This window comes from Lissotriton helveticus, chromosome 6 (genome assembly GCF_964261635.1).
Source record: "Lissotriton helveticus chromosome 6, aLisHel1.1, whole genome shotgun sequence".
NCBI lineage: Eukaryota > Metazoa > Chordata > Amphibia > Caudata > Salamandridae > Lissotriton > Lissotriton helveticus.
In genome coordinates this window covers 155523804-155540652 of record NC_136067.1, presented here as the reverse complement: position 1 = coordinate 155540652, position 16849 = coordinate 155523804, and positions in this window count along the sequence as shown.

Here is a 16849-nt window from a genome sequence, read left to right as displayed (position 1 = left end):
TGGCACGAAACCGGACAAAGGATAGGGGGTGTAACCACCCCCCTTCCTAGTCCCACCCATAGGAGGGACCTAGTCATAGTACAGCCCCCTTTAGCAGGATAAAGGTAGGAGCTGGTCCCATTCCAAGTTAGATTATCCTGAATTGAAACTTTACAAGAAGAAACTCTGGACTTCGACGTTCTGCTCCACAGAAGACTGAAGAATCTCCCTTGTGGGCAAGGAGTGTCCACCCTGCAACTGCAGGCACCATCAAGCGTCCTAGCGGTCCACTTTGTCGTCCTTCCTGCAGGATCCAGACTTCAGAGCCCGACGAGACCCAGATTCCCAGACCTCTCCGACTTCTACCCACATCTGCAGCACAGCTGAGACCCGTGGGTGCGACGAGACACGTGGGACCGGCCATCTCGAAGAGACTGCACTTCGCTTCCAGCACGACTTCTGAGGCATCCTCGAGTAAGTGCGTTGAGAAGCCCCAGCCCCGAGCAGCTCCTGCACCAAAGACCAGCCCTCCAGCATCCACGAGATCTGCGTGGGGCCCTTTTGCTTGACTGCTGCTCGAGGCGTTGTCTGGTCACTTGCCGGCTGGCTAGTGACCTCCTAGACGACGATCCACGAAATCTACATTGCTGGTCTGGTTGCTCCAGACTGGCCCTTGCTCCCTTCCAAAAGAGGGGCATCCCGGACCCTCCTGGTCCACTCCAGACACCGTTTCCACTCACCGCGTGGGTTGCCTTTGCCAAGGCCTGTTGACTCCAAATCCGGATCCGACACCGCCGACAGCGAGAGCCTGCGTGGGACAGCTCGTGACTCCATCCTGGTCGTCGAAGACACCTCCTGATCCACGTGGCTGCAGAGACAAGCGTCCACTCTTCACCTGATCGCGACGACAGCACCTGGTTCCCTCCTGGTTCCACACCGGTCACTGGCTAGTGACTTTGAACACTGTCCCCTCTGCTTTCAGGTCCTCTTCTTCCTCGATCCACCTGTGGATCGCACCGGACATCTTTCTCCTGGTCGCCTGCAGCATCATATATCAGGCCAACTTCTCACAGGATGCAATGGTGGAAGTAATTTGCATTCGGCGGGGCAAGACCCAAGATACGTAAATATGGGGGATAAGGTTGGGCTCCTCTGAGGGTACTTGGCGTAGTGGGACTCCTCTGGTGGTTTACCAATGGGAGCAGAGGCCAGGTTTGTTCTATGCCCTACGCAACATCACTGCATATGAAGCACCCTCCTCCTTAGCCACGGTAGGAGGAGACAGCATGCCAAGGTCTGAGGAGGCATCCAGACCACTGGCTTACCCCAACTCTTCTCTCCAGTCTGGTTTATCCAGATGGTCAGCTAAAGGGTCTACAGACCCCTGTTAGTCCTCCTCAGCCTCCTCTGGTTGCCAATCTGGCCTGTAGGAAACACCTGGGTAGTGAAGTAGTGTGGCTCACTGGTTAGAGGCGGCAGACCCGAGAGCAGAGGACGGCCCGGGACCAGGGTTCGATTCCCGGCGCGGCAGGTTTCTGGACCAGGGTCAGCTGACTCGATAATTCTCTCGCCTCGGTGCCCACTCTGATCAGCGTTCACACTTGGCAACTCTGGGCATTAGCTTGCCTCATCTTCACTAACGGCCCCACCAGACCGCCGGGGATGCTTGGTCTCACCCTGGAGATACCCATTAAGGGACCATCTCTCAGGGAAGCCAGGAAGGGTTTCGCAGCGGTCGAAGCGCCTTGGGACCCTACGGGTAAGTAGTGCGCTATATAAATGCCTATACAACAGAGGTACAAAAGTACCGCTCGGAACCGGATCCGGCGTCGGTCAACGTCGGTCCAGCTCCGTGTTCAAGTCAAGGTGGAGGCCGGGCTCGACGCCGGCTGGGGACACAACCGGTGTCGGGTGCGGACGTGGTGCCAGTGGGGTCGGGGGAGGTGTTATAAGGTCGAACGCTGCGGATCCGGATCCAGGCCTGGATCCAAGGGGACCCTGCGGTGCTGGGGCCAGAGCCGCTGGCGTCAAAGGCCCCTAGCCGAGTCCGTGGGGTCCGAAGGCACGCCAACAGAGTCTGCTGCCCAAAGATGGCATGCATCGCTTGGTAGAAACTCCAAAGCTGGGCAGGGGTCGCTCCGGGTCCCGGAAAGGGAGGGAAACCCGGAGTCGACCCTTCAGGCTCCGCACGAGGAGCCGCAGAACGTGCACCGTCCACATCCCTTGTCACGTCGGCTGGCGGCCGGGGAGAAGTCAAAGAGCAACGATGCTTCTTCGACTTCTTCCAGTGCTTCGACTTACCTGAGAAGTGCGAAGACTTCGATGACGAGTGGTGGTGACTCTGCGACCGGTCCCTCGACCTCCCAGGCGACCAGGACCTCGAATGGCGTGGAGCCGCCTGCCGGGCCTCAAGAAGCTTTCGGGACCGCTCCCACAAAGACTTCGGATTCATGGTCCGGCAGTTGGAGCGCGACTTGGGGTCATGGTTGTGCTCCAGGCACCAAGGGCACACGCGGTGCGGGTCCGTAACTGACATCAGCTGGTGACAGGTGTTGCAAGCCTTGAAGCCTGGCCGAGGACGACTGAGCATCCCTGTGTGCACCAAGAGTCGATAGACTCAAAAATGGTGTCAACAAAAGTCACAAAAAGTCAGTCAAAAAGTGACTAGAGGTACCGCTCTCTCTGGATCTGCGCTGGCCGGGGCGGAAAAAGAAAGAACTGACATCAGCGCGTGAGGGCGGTATCTCAGTAGATACCGCAACATAATTCTGGCGACCACAACGCCAACGATGAATGCTGAGTCGGCCGACGCCACCTTTTGACGCGCAGGGGTACTGCTAGCGAAAATAATCTCCGGATCCAGTCTGACGCATGGGGGTAATTCTACAGGTAAGGAATCTATAAATAATTGTCTCTTTCAGATTCTAAATTTCAAGAGTATTTCTCTAACATGTGGAAGTATTTCACCAGAGTAGATCAGACTATATCACAGGATTGTGTGGCAGTTATTAGAAGTGATGGTTTTCAAACATGAACTTAGAAACATTTATGCCCTACTCCCATCTCTGATGATGATGCCATTAGTGAGACTACCAAGTACTAAACCAGTGAGTTTGTCCGTTCTGGCATTCAGGGACCACCCTAGATGACTGATATTCATGAAGATGTTCTGCTGGTTCAGCCTCCTCCAAAGGTGTAGAGCCTCCTGCCACTGGGTCCATGACCCCACTCCACATTGTTTGTTGTGTCACCACATGATGGTAGCATTGTCCATGAGCCTCTATTTGACAAAAGGCAGGAAGGCTTTAAGCCCAGACAGACCACTTGAATCTCCAGCAAGTTGACAAGGAGTTGGGTCCACAGGGGAGAACAGAGGCTTCTGATCTCCACCTCTCTCAAATGCCCCCACAACGCAGCAGTGAAGAATATGTTAACACAGAGAATTCTGGGTCGGGGATGGAAAGTGGCCTGCACCAGGGTGGAGTCCACTCTCCACCACTATACATCCTTTGCATGTAGCTCGGGTTGGACATCACCTCACTGATGGTGAAAGCCCAAAAACATCAGTATTTTGGTAATCATCATCATCATCAGGATTTTGATAATCACCCAGAGGTGGTCTACAAGTGACTGTGCAAGACTGCTTGCTGCTAATAGCTCTATTGATGCAGCCAGTAGTGTCCAAGCTGTCTTGGATTAGTATATGGTATATTCCGGCCGTTGGCTGTTTGGGCCAGCAAAGCCCAGTCCTCTGGGACCACCAGCAAGACCTCCCTGACCATGTCCCATAATGCATGTGTGTACCTGTCTAAAAAGCAAACCAAATTGATAACTCCAAGCTCACTGATGAAAATTGTACTTTCCCAAAAGCATTCAATTATTTTGAACACTCCATCTGGGAGACTGGTCAGAGAAAAATTTGATTATCCTTACTTGATGAACTCTGCACAACCAGGCTCCCTAATGTAGGGTGTAAGAAAATCTGGATCACGGGACCAGGTCTATGTTTGCCAGCCATAGGTTGACCTACTGGCGGACATGGTTTGAACCATATAGCCATAAGGCATGCATAATGGCTTTATTAAATGGCAGAAATGGATAAGCTGAAGAGGACCCTAGTTGGAGACACTCAGTCACAATGTTTGTTTTAGCATCACTGGTGGGCAATAGCAATTCCAATGTCTCAGCTGCTATTCGAACCACAACTTCAATCAAGGCATATTTGTTTGTTAGTAGAACATGCAGTATGTCAAGATCTGTTTCAGGGATGTATCGAACCCACTGGCATTCTGCATGTTTTGATACAGAGATCATTAGTGTAAAGAGGAAGGAGAAATCCATCCCCAGTCCCATCATAATCAGCGTCCCAAGGGGCTCTATTTGCTTCCTGCACCGGGTCAGAATCAGAGCCAAAAGAAGAATGGAATCTTTGCTGGTACTGGTGGTGAGGCAGAAATCTTGGATTAGAGTCAGGCTATTTGACATCTGGGTGCGATTTAGTAATTTTGGAATGCAACATTCTTCTAGATCGGACAAACATCGGCTTGCAGTCTGTACCAAGTCTTTTACTGGCATTGTGGTGTCTGCACCAGTGTGGCAGGAACTGGCCTAGACCTTGGTGCCATGTGGAAGTCTGTACTGGAATCAGCACAGGCCCGACAGCAGGGCCCAAGGGGGAAGATGGAATTGGGGTCAGACAGCCTGGCAGTATTCTGAATGGAGACCCCTGCAGCTCCAGGTGGTCCTGATGTATGCCAGAAGGGCCAGAATGACTCTCTTGTTGGCCATTCTTTGAAGGTCCTTGTCTGCTGCGGAATCAACAATGGTTTGAGTAACTCAGGGCACACTGGGAGAAATTGTGGAAGTGTTTCAGATTTTGGGAACTTCGAAGGGTATACAGATCTGCACACCAAACTGCCTGGCCCAAGCTTAGGCAGTCAAGATGCATGCATGATTCATTCCATTGTTTTTGAGAAACTCTCTGTATTGAGGAACTGTAGGTGTAGAAAATTGGGTTATTAGTTGAGAGAGGCGAGTACCCACCTGAAGTAATCACAGTCCTTGTCAGGGTGAACCACTTAAGTCAATAAATAAATCTAAGCTCAACCCGCGGGTAGCTATCGCACAAAGTAGACAGACTTAACTTAGAGGCAATGTGTTAAGCATTTATGCAGTACTAACCTCTTCTATGCGTCGGACGGCCCCCACCTGTCCGACGTCACGGTGGGCATGTGCGGAGGATGGCCGGGGTCTGTCCGTTCCGCGCACACGTGGAATTCTCCCACACAACAGGGGAATTCCACCCATGTTGAAGCAGTTAAAGTCGAAATGCAAAACAATAAAGTTCCCAAGACAAATTTAAAAATAGAGTAAAATGTAAACAAAATGACACAGAAATCGCAAAATTCCAATAAGGGGAACTAGAAATGTGAATTTTTAAAGTTTGAAGTAGGTGCAAATTGACGCTGACCGTGGTGGAGCACAGGTTGGTTAGATTAACCAGGTTCATATTGGTCAAAGATTTTAAGTTCTGACTTTAGTCCTTTAAGTCCAAAGCAATCACAAGAACCCACTTCTAAAGCCTCCTAGAACCTCAGTCCAGGTCCAATTGCTATGGGTCAGCAGTGCAGTTGCAGGAAAGGGCCTCTTCTAGCTTGTTGTCTCCCTGTCGCTCTAACAAGAGGTCAGCCTAATGACCCTAGGAATCCACTTCGTTGTCCTGGATACAAGAGAAAGCTTGTACAATCATTCGGTGCTCATCACAACTTGCAAACAGCTGGTTCCGTCCTTTTCTGATCTTCCTCAGGTCCAGGAGTGTTCTGAAGTGGGGGCTTGGCGGTGCCACATTTATGCCTAGCACCAGCTAGTCGGTGGGAATAAATCCTGGAGACACCCTTACCAATAGGGTAAATGTTCTCAGAGATTAACCTACACACTTTAGGTATTTCCAAGATGGTTGAAGTCTTTGGAAACACTGAACTTGGGCTCTGAGAGCTGGGGATGTGTGTGGGCAGTGTACTATGGTAATCCTGGTGTCCTCTCACATATAACCATACGATCCTCTTTTAGGCAGAACCAATACCCCCAACAAACTGAGACAGCAGTCTATTAAAATCAAAGCTGAGCTTTCAGGAACCAGACTTCGATACACAAACAATGGCAGATTTACTGATGTTTTGTTGTGGTGTTACTTTTTTGGTGCAATTGAGAAGGAAGAGGGGGACAGGGAGCTAAATGAAGGTCCAGCGACTGAAGGTGCTGAATAATGTAAGAGAGTTGCTGTTCCTAGGGGAGGTCAACAAGAAGAGGCGAAAGGGATCTCCTCCTGAGACCATGTGAAGCGCGAGACATGTCGACCTACTGAATTTCACTTTCATAAATAGCACCACATGATTTTAGCTACTAAGGGCCATAACTACCCTTGAGCAACACTTAACCTATTGTTTTTTTTTAACCGTGACAGAGGGGTCCTCCCTCACTCTGGATACCCCATAGTGATGATTATCAACCCACCACTCACCACCTCTTTCTCACAGAATCAATACTGACCAGCACACACCTCACGGCTTGACAAACAAAAGATCTCTGCCAAAGTGACCCTTCAGGGGACCCGTAGGGCATTGCAGCACCGCCCCAATGAGGAGCACTGCCCTATGATGAAGCATGACATGTGAGGTCTCTCTGACTTCAAAAACGACATTTTCCTTACCTCTGCTCTAGAAACAGCAACTCTCTGTCTTGAATCACACTTTTTGGTACAGCCATGAAACAAAATGCTAATTAAGATTTACAAAGCTACGCAAAGGCCAATTTGAGGTGCCTTGCGTGGCTTTGTGAAAAAACAGTTAGGTTACCTTGTGCCCGGAAGGCGTTTCATGGGGGAACATGGATATTCCTATGCATTCACCCATGAACTTTGACGCAATCCCAGATTTGCAAAGGCCTGTAAATCTGAGATTGCGCCAAATTGGTGCACCTCCCAAAACCAGGCGTAACAAGGATACATCTATATTTCTCCTCATTACTTCCATTTTCTATGTATGATGCATTCTGCATCACACATAGAAAAAGGAAAATGCTTTTAAGGATTGCTTTTGTGCAGGATGGTGTCTGTTCCTGCACAAAAATAATCCTACTTGTAATGCAGGCACCCGTGTAGCATGACACAAGGGTGCCTGAATTGGTACAAGGCTGCACACAGTGCACCAGCGCTAGAAGAAAGTGGAAGTGCACCATATTTTAGTAGATATGGTGCATTTATGCTATCTGTATGTTTCATGCAACACAGTGCAGCAACTTTGGTTGCTGCCCTGCGTTGCATGAAACCTTAGTCAATGTACACCAAAGTGTTTGGCATTCCGTTTCCCTCCTTTGAAGTGCACCACAAATGTTATATGTAAACCCACAGGCTCTGACACTGGAATGTCAAAGATGGTCCCACTATGGTCGGAGTCTGACAGGCTGGCAGGATAAAAGAAAGGCACTGTCAGGGGCCAGTTTACATTTGCCTGTAACAGGAGGCATCCAAGGTCATATGAAAAACCTCAACAGACCTGTGATAATATGCCAAAAAGAATTCCAATAGAAGCCCATGTTAACACCAGAACATGGGCTTCTATTGGAATTGTCAAGGGCATATTATCAAGCGCATTATTGCCGCTATAGCAGCAGTTTCCTGCCGCTAAAGCAGTGATAATTTTAATGGAGAGGGGTTGGCCTAACGGCTAAGGCGCTCGACCTCGGACCTGGGGATCTGGGTTCGAGTCTCGGTAACGACGCTATAAACCTCCTGTGATTCTGGGCAATTCACTCAATCTCCCCGTGCCTAAAAAATGAAAGTGTGTCCTCATGTAATGTAACTGGTGCTATGTAAAGAGTTCTGATACCTGATTCGGTTTGGGTCTAGTTCGCGCTATATAAAACTGCAAAATGATTGATAATATGCCCCATAGTCCCAAGACTTAAGAATCAAAAGAGCTTTCCCTGGAGTCACTGGATACCACCATCTATTTGCTGAAAGTGGGTATTTGGGATTGTCTTGAGTGCTGCACATATTGAGGGACGGGGTATACGCCTCACTTGTTGAAGATTCATTGTAGATATTCCATGTCTATTTCCCACTCATGGAAATCCTAGTTCAGCTTTTTTAAGGCATTATTATTTATGATTTGTATGCACAGCTACTCCGATGGGTTGCCAGGTGCCAAGCAGGGCAGGCAAGAAAGAAAGGAGTACGTGAGAAGGCTAATTTAAAAACAGCCAGGTTTTCAAACCCTTGTAGAAAGCGAGAAAAGTGGTCTCCGCTCGCAAGGAGGCTGGTAAGAAATTCCATAAGGTCAGTCTATGCCATAATGTCAGGTATGCCAAGGACAGGCCTCTTATACGGGTGCGTCTGATTTTAGAAACAACAAATCGGATATGCTGAGTGGAGCCAGAGAACGAGACGGATGGTAATCAGAACCTGCATGTATTTAGGGGCCGAGCCTGTTTTGATTCTAAACATACATCACAGGGCCTTAACTTCCACCCGATTCGACAACGTCAACCAGTGTAAGTCTCGTGTACACCCCTAGACAGACAAAAACTTAGGCAGACAAAAAAAAAGGTCTTGCTGGAGTGTTTTGCACCAGCTGCAGCCTCTGAATGGTCATCTTATCAGCTCCCAGATAGTGGACATTTCCATAATCCAGACTTAAAATAACAAGGGCCTGAACCACAGCTCTCTGAGCTGAGAGAGGAATCAGCCATAGAATCTTCTTTAATCATCGCAGAATTGCAAAACAAGTGGATGATATCTTGGCCACTTAATTTCATCGATAAATGTTCATCTACAATGAAACCCAGGTTCTGAACATTGCTCACCGCGTGGGCAGAGCTCCCAATTCAGAGGACCAGTGTTGTGGTCCCCAGAGGTCATGTATTTTGCCTAATATCATAACTTCAGTCTTTCGCCATTTCATTTGAGCAAATTATTTTGCATTCAGAGAGCAACTTTGCTCAATCCTAGTTTAAGGTCAAAGGGCTTCTGTCCTTGTGACGAGGACAGGGAAAAAATTATTTGTGAATCGTCATTGTAAAAGAAAAGGGACAGTCCTGCATTTTCGACAACCTTCGCTGAAGGGGGGACATATATATTGAATAACAGCGGACTCAACACCAAGCCCTGTGGGACACCGTGGGGAGATGCATGAGAGTTGGAGGAGGCAGTCGCTGAGACGAGCTGGAAGGTACGGTCCTTGAGAAATGAACAAAGCCATTCTGTCCAAGCCCAGTGACTGTAGGGCTCTCACCAGCGTATGATGGGGGACTGTGTCGAATGTGGCACTAAGATACAATAGAATGAGTGCCGCAGTTCCGCCTTCTGGATTCAGTGGAGAAACCAGCTCTTAAACTCGATTGGGAGGTGTGAAGAAAGTTCTGGGATTCAACAAAGGAGGCCAGCTGACCATGATCTTGCTGCTCCAGAATTTTAGAGAAGGTGGGAAGCAATGAGATAAGGTGAAAGTTAGATGGAATGGAACGGTCAGAATTGGCATTGTTTAAGATAGGGAGGACCATAGCATGTTTCCATATGTGGGGAACTAGCCCCTCCTTTAAGGAGGCATTAAAAAGCTTGATAATAGAATGGAGGGGTCCAGCTGCCCCAACACGTGTGGGGATAGGGGATCAAGTAGGGAGCCAGATTTAATATTGAAGTGGAGGTGATTGAAGGAGGTAGAGTCCATGGGGCCCCAAGTATCCAGTTTAAAGAGAAATATAGTATTACTTACGGGATCCGATGCAGCGGGTCCCCTCTTACATTGAATGAGTCCGCTACCTACGGCACAGTGTCATGTGGGTTTTTGCTTCGCAGCACTGTATGTATATTTTCAACTTTGTCAATGAAGAAGAGAGCAAGTTTCTTTACATTGACTATGGGAGAGGGCAGGCGACTGTCAGTTTCTCAGTGCCAGATAGTTCCTTTACTACTTGTGAAAAGGGTTTTAGTGCAGTTTTGCAACTGTAGGATTTATTGTAAGAAAAACTCTGCTCGGGCCGCTTTGCATAGACTGTGGTATGCACTTAAGGCCTTTTTATATCGTTTAAGTATCTTCATTATAGTGTTTCCTTCAACAGCTTTCCAACGTTTTGCCTTTTTACCTTTTAGCCTATACGTGAACCAGGGAGCCGGGGCAGGTGTCTGTTTGAGCGTTTAATAGAAAGAGGGAGGCATGAATCTACTGCTTCCATAAACCAGTTATGGATACGCTTGTGGTCTCTTATGGAGGTCTGTTTGAGATGAGGTCTACTGTTGACCAAAATCTTATTAAATGTTGGAACATTGAGCTTAGCCCAGCTTCTAGATTTTTGTTTCGACGCCATACAAAGCGGCATACGAGAAGAGACCACTTTCAGCGTAAAAGGATCAGCGTAGTGATCAGACCAGGATAGTCGAAGAGGAGGGAGACTGCTAAGGTCAGACAGATTGGAAAAGATAGGGTCCAGCAAATGTCCGGCTACATGGGTGGGGTTGAAGTTACACAGTTGCAAATTCATCACCCCAAGTCAGCCGTACACTAGGTGCTTTTAGTGCAATTGGAATCGTCTTAATGAAGGTTAAGATCACCCTGAATTGTGAAGTTTGCAGCCTTTAAAATGTAAGGGGCTGCTAGGTCTGGAAAAGAGCTTGCCCATTTTCCCGCTCGGCCAGGGGAACGATATAGCAAAATGCCGGAAAATGTAAATTTGGGCGTAAGCGCGATTCTGAAGAGTAAGGTTTCGCAGTCCGGAGCAGTGAAATCTTCTGTTTTGCACCCAAATTTTGTTTTGTAAACAATTGGCTCACCTCCACCTATTTTATGTTGCTTATCTTTTCTAATCATAGAATAGGGAGGGCAGCTACTACATCAGGTCCCGAGCCCTCATGTAGCCATGTCTCTGTTAAAGAAACCGCAAACCACATTGTTTTTTTTTGTCTATTAGGAAATTCAAGATATGAGCTTGGTGTTTAGGAAGGGAGAAACAGTTAATATTAAAAAATACAAACCCAGTGTGGCCTGAGCGTGGACATTGGAGTATACTCTTATTATGGCCTTCATCTAGGTGGAAGTTAACTTCATTTGCTACATTTTGAAGCCTTCTGTTGTGCTCATTTTGTCTAATAGAGGAGATAAGGCTAAACACGCAGTGCTGACAATCAAAAGGGCGCTCCCCAATCCTAAGAGTGCTACATTAGCGTCAGATGTTTCTGTGCAGAATACATTTGTCTATTTATTGTGGAAGGACCAGGGGTTGTGGCCGCTGGCCAGGAGGGCGCGTACGTGCTTGCATTTGGCGCGCCATCAGCCATTATATTAAGAGACGTAGCGTAGAGGCTAGAGCACGAACTCCTGGAAGGGTGCGTCACCCTCAAAATGGCCACATCATTCCAGGAAGAGCCGTAGCGCCATATCGGAGTATGTACACTCCCCCAAGGTCCGACTGGGACTGAGTAAAAGAATCAAGAAAAGTTAATAACCTAGCCAAGCAGGTAAGATTACCAAATAAAAAAATCAACATTTTATGTAGGCCCTTAGCGTGGAGGCTAGAGCGCGAACTCCTGGAAGGGTGCGGCATCCTCAAAATGGCTGCCTCATTACAGGAAGAGCCATAGAGCGCTTAATGGAGTATGTACACTCTCCCTGGGTCCGACTGGGAGCGAGTAAAAGAATCAAGAAAAGTTACTAAAAACCTAGCCAAGCAGGTAAGATTACAAAATTAAAACCAACACATCAAATTCAGAATCAGTTTCATGCAGAAAAACACAGAAGTTCAGGAAGGTTAGGAGCTTGCCTACCAGGTGCTACGCGTCCACTCCCCAGCCATTATATGAAGGGCCATAGCGTAGAGGCTAGAGCGCGAACTCCTGGAAGGGCGTGGCACCCTCAAAATGGCTGCCTCGTTGAGGAAGAGCCATAGAGCGCTATTGGAGTATATACACTCCCCATAGGTCTGACTGAGACCAAGTAAAAGAATTAAGAAAAGTTACTAAAAACCTAGCCAAGCAGGTAAGATTACAAAATTAAAAACCAACACATCAAATTCAGATTCAATTTCATGTAGAAAAACACAGTTCAGGAAGGTTAGGAGCGAGCCTACCAGGCCCAACCATTCTGCAGGCCAGAAATATGCTTCATCATCAGCTCAGCGCTGCCAAGATCAACCTAATTCCAAAGAGTTTGAGCCTCTTGGGATTTTACTGGTGGATTATTTGTTCTACCTTTGTTTTTAAATATGAAGCTATATATCTGTTGTATCTTGTGAGACTGGAGATCCTGGGTCGAATGGCTTCAAGACCCTATGTTACCATGCTTAACGTCAAGATGTTGATTTGAAGGTGTACCTCTTTTGCTAACCAAAGGCTGCTGGTGGAAAGGCCTTGAAGCAGAGATCCCAGACACAGATAAGTGCATCTTTAGTAAGTTGGAACTGAGCATTTTTCAAAATATAAGTCAGGACCCAGAGATACTGAGCAGATTGCTCCACCGCATCACACGTTTGGCCTTGGTCATCAGTCACAAAATGTTGTCCCATCAGCTTGTAACCTGCTTCCATTGGAGATGCAATTGCTGTTAGATGGGATACGTTCATATGCAGCACAAATACCCAAACAAAAATCTATGCAACAGCAACTCTAATCTTCTAAATTTCATTGTATTGGCATGCAATGCTTGGGACCTCTTATCTGTTTAATTACCAGTTCATTAGACTACCTTTACATTTTTTGAGGATGACAGTTTAGGTAAGGCAACATTCACAGAATGCTCCAGTATAAATGTATTTATTTATATGCTTCTATAGCGCAGGAATCGACCCCGGAGGGGTATCTCCGCGCTTGTGATCTTCCAAGATGCCAGATCGAAGTCATAATCATAGAGTGCCCTAGATCTTACGCAGCCGGAAACAAGTGTGTCTTAAGGGATTTCCTGAAAGCATAAAAGTTAGTGATTTGTCTCAAGATAAGGGGCAGAGTGTTCCATAGAGTAGGGCCCTTGTAAGACAGGGCACGACCCCCTTGTCTTGCCTTCTTGATACAAGGAACCTGAAGCAATAATTGGTTGCTAGAGCGCAGCGAGCGGGTCGGAATATACAGCTGAAATAGTTCAGCCAGATATTTAGGGCCAGATCCATAGAAACATCTATGGATTACACAACAGACTTTAAACTCAATCCGCTGGCGAATGGGCAGCCAATGGAGTTTATACAGAAGGGGGCGTGAAGGGGACCTAGGAGGAGCGTCAAGAACCAGTCTGGCCGCAGTATTCTGGACCACCTGCAGACGGCTCAATTGTTCCTCATTGGCAGATAAGAGCAGTCCATTGCAGTAATCCAACCTGCTGACAACTAGTGTCTGAACCAGCATTTTCCTGTAACAATCATCCAGGAGCGGGAACACACGCCTCAGGAGTCCAATAATCCTGAAAAAGGTTCCCGCTACCTGATTCACATGCTCCTTTAATAGTAGCGCCTGGTCAAGCCATACCCCTAAGTTTTTTTTACTGTCTGCTTAGGACAGGGAGCAGATCCTAAATCCAGGGGCCACCATTCAGGCGACCATAAGAGGGGGGCCTCTCCAAAAAAGCATGACCTCCGTCTTGCCCACATTACATTGTAGGCAATTGGAGGCCATCCAGTCAGATACTGCTCTCATACTGGTGGCAAATGCGTGTTTAATTGCCGGTGTCAGGGTATGGAAGGGAAACAAAAGCTGAGTATCGTCAGCATACGATACTGAAGTGACCCCATATTCTTTCACAATGTCCGCCAGGGGGGCCACATACACATTAAAGAGTGTAGGGCTTAGGCATGAGCCCTGTGGAACCCCCTTAGTGAGCTCCCTAGAGATCGACTGATGGGAGCCCAACCTGACAGTTTGTGATCGGCCCGAGAGAAACCTCTTAAGCCAGGCCAGAGCCGAGCCGCCTATCCCCACCTTCCGCAGACGACCGAGAAGAATATCGTGTGACACCGTGTCAAAGGCAGCGGACAAATCCAACAGCACCAAGATCATAGAGCCCCTCTATCCTGTGCCATCCTGATGTTATTGGTCACGGAGAGGAGGGCAGACTCGGTGCTGTGGTTAGGTCTGAACCCAGATTGAGAATGGTCCAGACCACCCGCTGCCTCGATGAACTTAGACAGGTGGGTGTTCACATGTTTCTCGGTCATCTTGCTGATATGAGGAAGGAGGGAGATAGGACGGAGATTGGAAAGGTCTGACCATGGCAGGGCTGCGTTCTTTCGAATAGGGTTCACTACCGCTTTCTTCCATTCACCTGGCACATGCCCTTCTCGAAGGGAGAGATTGATCACAGTTTGAACTCCAGGTAGAAGCAGATTCCCTAGAGAGCCCACCATCTTCGCTGGCAGAAGATCCATAGGGGATCCTGTTTTAATTTGACTGGCCAGGGAGATGACATCAGGAAGATTGACCTCCGGGAACGTGGTAAATAGAATATTACCACTCGCGGGTAGCAGAGGTGAAATAGGTGATATTGGGGAAGAGCTGGCAGTATTGCTCCCAAAAATCACTGCCTGTTTAATTTCCTCATAGATAAGCTCTATTTTATTCTCAAAGAACAAGGATATATCGTCAAGGATGTAATCAGAAGAGGAGCCAGGTCTGTAATGTACACTTTTTTTTGTAAATTTGCACAACATTATAGGTCCCGGTATATATTCTGTTACCTTATACTCAAGGACCACTTTTTGCTGTAGGAATCTCTTAGCTTTGATTCATCAGCTTTTTCACGTTTGTAGAGTGCAGCATTTGCCCATTTCCTATCTTCCTGGATTTTTGGGTGTCTTGGTGTGCATACTGTTGACTCCTTATTGTGAGTTTTCCCTTACAGTTGGAGAACATCTTTTTTCTTCCTTTCACAAAAGTAACTTCCCAATTGCCCTGGAGTATGGAATGCCCCCCCCCCCGCCCCAACTTGTGCTACAAGTGAAGCATTAGGATATAAAGGGAAGACAAGGAAGGGGAACAAACTGGAGTTAAAACTCCAAAAGAAATATTATCAGAGCCATTTTATAATACAATTGACCACTATCAAAACCTTGTTGGTGATCTCTCTTTTAAAAGTGCAAATGTAAAAAGCTGAAAGGGCCAACAAATAACTTTTAATAGTGCCCATTGCAATGCCTTGCTAGGCAAAGACAAAACAGAGTAAAGTTGGAGAAGCCACACCAGGCCACAATTTTGTCCCAGTGTCTGGCGTAAATGGACTTCATAAACAGTCGCTGGGCAGTAAGGATGACATCCACATCCTAAGGTGATAAACTGAACAAGGTCAACTACCACTGCTCAATCTTCATGCATGGAGGTGTAGATTACGCAGGTTCCGGTGCAGAACCTGCCTTGCTGCTGCTCCAGAAGATCCTCCCAGAAGAGGGGTAACCCGATCAGAGGACAGAAACTCATGCCCAAAGGTTACGGCCACCACACTCTTGTGGGCCAATCCGGAGCCATTGGTATGACGTGGATCCAGTCACTCCTGATCATCAGAACTTAGGGTAACAGAGGCAGGAAGGAGTACAGAAGTCCTGTGCACCACTCCAACCAGAATGCATTTCCGACTGCACGTTCTCAATGGTGGGGAAAAGATCTAGCCAGAGTTTCACGCACTATCGGAAGATGCCCTGTGCCACCTTGGGATACAGACACCATTGGTGATACAACAGATGAAGCTGGCTGGCCCCATTCGCCCTGGTGTCCAAGGATCCTACCGGTTGGTTCACAATCAGAGATATTTCCTAATTCTCCCGCAAACTCCAGAGGCGTAGAGCCTATTGGCACAAGACAAGACCCAGCCCCCATCCCGCCTTGCTTGTTGCAATACTACATGATAGTGGGGTGTCCATAAGGACCTGTACAAACCTGCCCTTGATGGATGCAAGAAAGGCCTTCAGTACCAGTCGAATGTCCCGCAACTCCAACATACTGATATGGAAAGGGTGAAATGTGTGTTGCAATCGCCCTGACTGGTAAAAGTGTATAAGGATGCCCACGATGCTGCCTGACAGGTATCCAGGACTGGAACTCGGCGGGCTAACACAATTGTTGCAGCCTTACATCTATAGCAGATCTTGATGCAGGACGCAATCCATCTAGAGATGGTCTGTTTCTGCACAGCCCTCCCCTTCCTAGCTCCAACGTGCCCCACGAAGAGTTGATTGTCCACCCGGAAGTCTTTTGTACAGACTAGGTAGAATGACAATGCTCTGTTTTGGATCCAGACAGTGGAGTCTTTCCTCTTCTTTAGAGGGATGAGATGGAGAAAAGAAGGTAAGCAGGATTATGTTTTAGCCTACATGGAAGGGAGTCACAACCTTTGGAAGGAAGGACGTACATGCCCGGAGGACCAACTTGCCCGGGTAGAAGGTAGTGTATGGAGGGTGTGCAGTGAGCGCATGTAATTTGCTAACCCTCCCAGCTGATGTTATGGCCACTAGAAAGACAATTTTGCTAGCCAAGACCCTAAAAGGGCAATTGTGTGGAGGCTCAAAGAGTGCACGCATAAAGGCAAGAACCAGATTTAGATCCCACTAGGAGATGATGAATGGCCTGGGGCGAAACGTGTGCTTCAAGCCTTTAAGAAACCTAGCCACAACAGCTGACTTTAATACGGAAGGTTGGTCCGACAACCGCATAAAAGCCGAAATGGCTGAAGAAAACCTTCAACTGTACCCAGAGCAGAGCCATGCTGGGCTAAAGAGAGAGCAAAATAGAAAAACCTAGGATAGAGGTGCAGACAGGGGGTCGCTGATGTGGGAATCACACCAGGTCACAAACCTTTCCCTACAGCACGAATATACCGAGTTGGTGGAAAGACACCTGGCTGACAGAATA